At 37.1% G+C, this 5,368-nt stretch overlaps 1 long non-coding RNA gene across 1 annotated transcript in view; it reads left to right on the top strand.

Moving 5' to 3' along the window:
- The window catches only part of LOC119413864, a 12,743-nt gene extending 9,785 nt beyond the window's left edge, over positions 1 to 2,958 (top strand). The window contains exon 3 of the long non-coding RNA XR_005186977.1: positions 2,748 to 2,958. This is a non-coding gene — a long non-coding RNA (uncharacterized LOC119413864). The remainder of the gene's footprint in view (positions 1 to 2,747) is intronic.
- Positions 2,959 to 5,368: the final 2,410 nt, after the last annotated feature.

Raw genomic sequence — 5,368 nt, 5'->3', positions numbered from 1 at the left:
AGGGTCAGATCATCAGGTCATCTGGTTCACTACAGTCCCCCCTTTGGTCGAAGAAGAAACCGTTACCTTGTTGACGATAGATCACCTCAGTAAGAAATCTTTCAGACTGATATCAGCGTCTCCGTTGAGAACAGCTAAAATCCTTGGAGAGTCGTGCGTGGTTAGTTCAAAACAGAATTATAATCCCAAAACGTCTCTGGATTCTCAGCAACTCTGACTCTTCATTGTCAGCAGCTCTCAGACTCTTTCAGATCTTCTGGAACCGACTGCCCTCTATGAATTCCCATGAATTCTCTTCAGAACTCCTTGAGCACTACATGAGAACCGCTCCAGAACCTCAGAACTCCTTGAGAACTCACTGCACTCCATGGAATCTACTGCACTCTATGAATTCCCCATGAATTCTCTTCAGAACTCCTTGAGAACTAACTGCACTCCATGGAATCTACTGCACTCTGCGAGAACCGGGAAGTTGTCACATTTTAAATGAGTTTACTTCCGAGTTTACTTCAGAGCTTTCTGATTCGTGGATGGACCAGAAAGAGGAGTGGTTTTGTGACGTAAGATGTTATCTAAGCCAAGGTCAGAGAATGAGATTGTTTTAACAACTGACAGAGAGATTATTGCAGGAGAGCAGACTTCGTGGAGTCAACTCTTGGTAATCTTCTGAAAAAGTTTAAACATGACATCTTTCTCGGTAAACATTTTAGTTGACCGAAAACCAACCTTTCACATACTTACGACTTGACTCATTTCAGACAGAAAATCAAGAAATGCATATTCAGGTGATTTCTTCTTTGAATGAGGAATAAAAATCATTACTTACTGTTTATGTAAAATAAAAATGAGTAGTTCTTTTCAACCTGTAAGCATTGAGTGAAACTAACACAATTTGATTATCAAAACATTTGTAAGACAGTAATGATTATAGAGGATTGTCTTTTCTGCTTGATTAATTCAAGAAAGAAAGTCATCAGATGGCTCAGACTTATTCAGATCAATGAAAATAACAGTCTCTGTCCATCTGGTAGATTTGAGGTCATCAGGGTCAGATAAGGGTCAGATCATCAGGTCATCTGGTTCACTACAGGAGGAAACTGGAGTACCCAGAGAAAACCCACGCATGCACGGAGAGAATATGCAAACTCCATCCAGTAAGGTCCCCTGGCCAGAATTTGAACTGGGGCGACCAGCTTGCTGAGAGGCAGCAGCTCTACAAACTGCGCCACTGTGCTGCCCAGAAATAATAATAAAATGATAATAATAATAATAATAATAATAACAATAATAAAAATACAGTAGTCCCTCGATACTTTGCGGTTCGTTTTTCGTGGACTCGCTCTATCGTGGTTTTACAAAGTAAGATTGGACATGACACACAATTGGCTGACTGAAGGATGAGCTGCACGTTCGGCATGTTATTTTTTATTTAAAATTGAATATTTAAAAAAATTATCACCTGCTGCACCGCTGTGCAGCCCACAGCTGCAGGAGAAGCTTCCTCCTGCACCGTGTCAGGATCTCCATTCTGCATCAGAGAAGTGGGCGTGGCCGAGAGCGCTGGCAGGTGGCAGGGAGCTGAAATCATGACATGCTGTGCTCTTTTCGAGCGTTTAGAGTTTAGAAACATTGTTTAGAATATTGCAAGAGTGTGGGAAGAGTTTAAAATGCCTTAATAAATATTTATATAAATACTAAAATAAACTACTACTTACTACTGGGCAGCTGTGGCTGAGTGGTTAGAGCATTCGTCCTCCAAGAGTTTGGGGTTCAATTCCACCAGCAGTGGCATGCCAAAGTGTCCCTGGGCAAGACACTGAACCCCTCATTGCCTCCAATGTGTGTCCCATCAATGTATGAATGTGATAAAGCTCTGATTATTCTTTGTATAGATCTAGTAGAGTGCTGTGTGAATGGGTAAATGAGGACAAAGTTTGTCTTGTAAAGAGCTTTGAGTGTCTTGATTAAATAAAAATGTGCTGTATAAGTACAGTCCATTTACCATTTAGTTGTACTACTATTCCTACTTTACGGTTTTTCACTTATCACGGGGCTTCAGGGTATGGATCCCCCATGATAAATGGGGGATTAGTGTATTACAAAACTAGTCCAGATCCTCCTATTCTCATTGCTAAAGTGACCATTAGAGTAAACCATCAACATCGGGACAGATGCCTTAGTAGGTACAAAGAGCATTAAAGTCAGTATCGGTACAACGTTTTAGAAATGATTACTTGTCTTAATTTTAGACATTTTAACAATCCTTGCATTGCTAAGGTACACAATCAAGCAAAAGATTAAATGTTTTTGTGTAAAATCCTAAAAAATAACGTAATAACAAAACGTTGAATGCTAAATACTGTTCTGAACTTTATACTGTAGTTACGTTGATACAGCAAACACAATCAATGTTACAGCCAACACAACAAACAAACGCAGTATCTAGTCAAGATAACAAATAAAAAAAACGGACTTTGCATAAAAATTGTGCAATAAACAAGTTATATTATGTATTTTTATTTTATTCAATGTGCATAAACCTCTAGCAGTAGACAGGTAGAGTGCCCGCTTGGAAGACATTTTTTGTTGATTGCTAACCTGAGAGGCAAATTAAAGTTAGGCACAATCAAGCATTTTAGCTCAAATACTTCTAGAAAGCGTACTAGGAATTTGATCTCTTTAGTCATTCTTGTTTCTTATTTGTGATCCTGAAGTAACTAAATCTATATTCACACATATGTTTAAAGGGTCAACATCCTTTCCAGCTGGCTAAGAAGTAGCGTTCCAAAACATCTCCTTGAAGCCACAGAGAGGAAACTTGAAGATATCTGAGACACCTTTGAGTTGAGACACCAACCTAGAGATGGTATTTCAGGATTGTTCCAGAAGGCTGGACACAAGACCTGTACTGGGTCTTTGGTGAGCTGAAGACTGGATCATCATCATCATAGCAAGTCACCTGAAGACTGGAAGGGATAACCACCATCATCTCATGGACATACTGGTGGGCTGGTGGAGTTCATTTAAATGCATTCACTTGGATCTGTTGAAATCGTAGTAATTCTAGTAAGATCAAGTTGCTGTTAGTTGTGTTTTGAGCAACATCGTTATCGTAACTGTGATAAAGACATTCAGAGCAGCTCACAGATCAAACAGATGCCACACGTTTCCATGAAAAACCAAAGAAGCAAACATGATTCCTTCTTGATATGATCTGACTCACTGCCTTTTCAAAAAGAAATCCCTTTACGTGCATCTATGGCATTTTATTTGAATGTTTGTGCAGTATGGGAGATGTTTCAAACCAACATCATGCTTCATGCCTGGTGAGTTATTTGATATTTTGACTTGTTTTGTGGTGTTAAAAAGCACCATGTTCTAATGCTGTATTTGTAATTATTGTACAATATACTGTATGTATAAAAGTACTCAGTCTGTGTAAATAGCCTGCATTGATTTATATAAAAAAGGTTTTACCTACTGAATAAGCAACAACTTTCATACGCTGGTAATAATGAAATGACTGAGATGATGGTTTTTCTTTTGTTGACCTTATGTTGTTAAAACTTTACAGCTCTCACATTAGTATCCTTTTCAGATCTAGTTTCTGCAACAAAATCAAATTCAACAAGGCTCATTACGCAGACATTTTTATATTCCACATAATAAAATGGTAAACTAATGCAACAAAACACTGATTTGTTAAAGAACTGTGTTTCTAAAAATGCAGGAAAACCTTAAAATGCTCTTCATCAGTGATTTACATAAAAATTATGAAAACAACAAATTGATGTTTTATATAAAAGCAAATGCACTGAAGCATTCCTTATGTCAGACTGACAGCTGCCAAGTAACCAGACCTGAGTCAGAAGGATATATTTTTCTTTTTATAATTTTTTAAGTAGTTTTCCAGTTTCTTGTCGAGTGGTTTGATTGTGTAAACACATAACGTTTGTTTTTATTCTTATTTAAATGTAAATTTTACAGATTTTTACATTTTGAAAAGATAACTGTTGTGGGGAAAGAGATTTGATCAATCTTCATTAAATAAGGTTTTGTAAAGGTTGTTTTTAACAGCTTTTTATTTAAACGAGAAGCAAAATACATCACGCTCTGTTTTGTCTTGTGAATTTTGTTTTCTTTATTAGATTGTTTTTTTATTTTTAATGTTCAAATCTTTCACCACTTCAACAGGTTTGTTTAGAAAGATTTAGAAGTTTAACTTTATTGTAATTTTTCTATTAGTGCTAATGAATGCAATCCTGAACAGAAATGTTTTTTTATATTGTAATTTTTGCTTCCTTAAAAGCAATTTTTCATTTATTAGTTAAGTTATTAACAAAACTCTTTTTTTTTTTCAGCTGCTACAGCAATTTTACGCTCAGTCTTCATACATCTGGCAACTCAAAACACTTGTTTCTTATAGGTTCAGTCCTTATGACGAATAGCTGAGGCCTGTTTAAGTACTGCTGGTGTGCAGTTTTTGCTTTAGGCTTTGCATTCTGTTTTGCATAAGTCTGAAACCTTGACTTGGTTTTCTTTGCATTGACTCATCTAGTTTTTAATTTAGAGAATAACTGAGAACATTTTGTGAGAATGAGCCATCATATAGTTGACTGTATAATTTTGGATTTCAGTTCAAAATGCATCATTACTGTATATTTTAAATGGTCATGTACAACAGTTATTGTAGCAGCTCTTCATTCAAATGAAGGCCTGACTGTACTCCACAGGAAAGGTGCACAACATAAGGCATGCTGTCTGTGTATGGTCAGAGGTCTGGAGCTTTATGCCAGGACATTTGGGTGTGTTGTTATAATCATAGAGCATGTGGAGTCATGTTGTCAAGACTGTTCTGCTGTGTAGGCAGAAATTTGCAATGTCTTGAGTACAACTTTGTGTATTTAGTAAAGTGTTAGTACATGAGGCTGATTGGTTGATATTTTCAGGCAAAGGCCAGAGTGAGACCATTGAATCACATACCTGTACTTGAATTCTGAGGCTTGAGCCCAGGTTCTGGCAAAACATCTACCAAATTTTCGCCCTATAAGTCACTTTTTTTTTTTTACATAATTTGCATGCACTGCAACTTATACAGTGAAGCGACACATTTATGGATAATTTTTCCATATTTATAAACCAATTTTTGTCTGAGATATGACAGGTTTCGTTCATTCTTACCAAAAATATTGAACACTACCATTTTCAGCCACTACATGGCGCTCGAGTTGTATGGCATGTCGTTGTGTCATGGAATAGGTAAAAGTGGCTATTAATGACACAATTGGCTTGCCGTCGCCTGCCACCTTTGTCCATCTTGCTTGGAGCATCTGTCAAACCAGTTTAATTTTGCTGCGCCGCCCCAGCG

This window comes from Nematolebias whitei, chromosome 1 (genome assembly GCF_014905685.2).
Source record: "Nematolebias whitei isolate Nwh7 chromosome 1, NemWhi1, whole genome shotgun sequence".
In the NCBI taxonomy this organism is placed as follows: Eukaryota; Metazoa; Chordata; class Actinopteri; order Cyprinodontiformes; family Rivulidae; genus Nematolebias; species Nematolebias whitei.
This window is presented reverse-complemented; position numbering and strand designations above follow the sequence as displayed.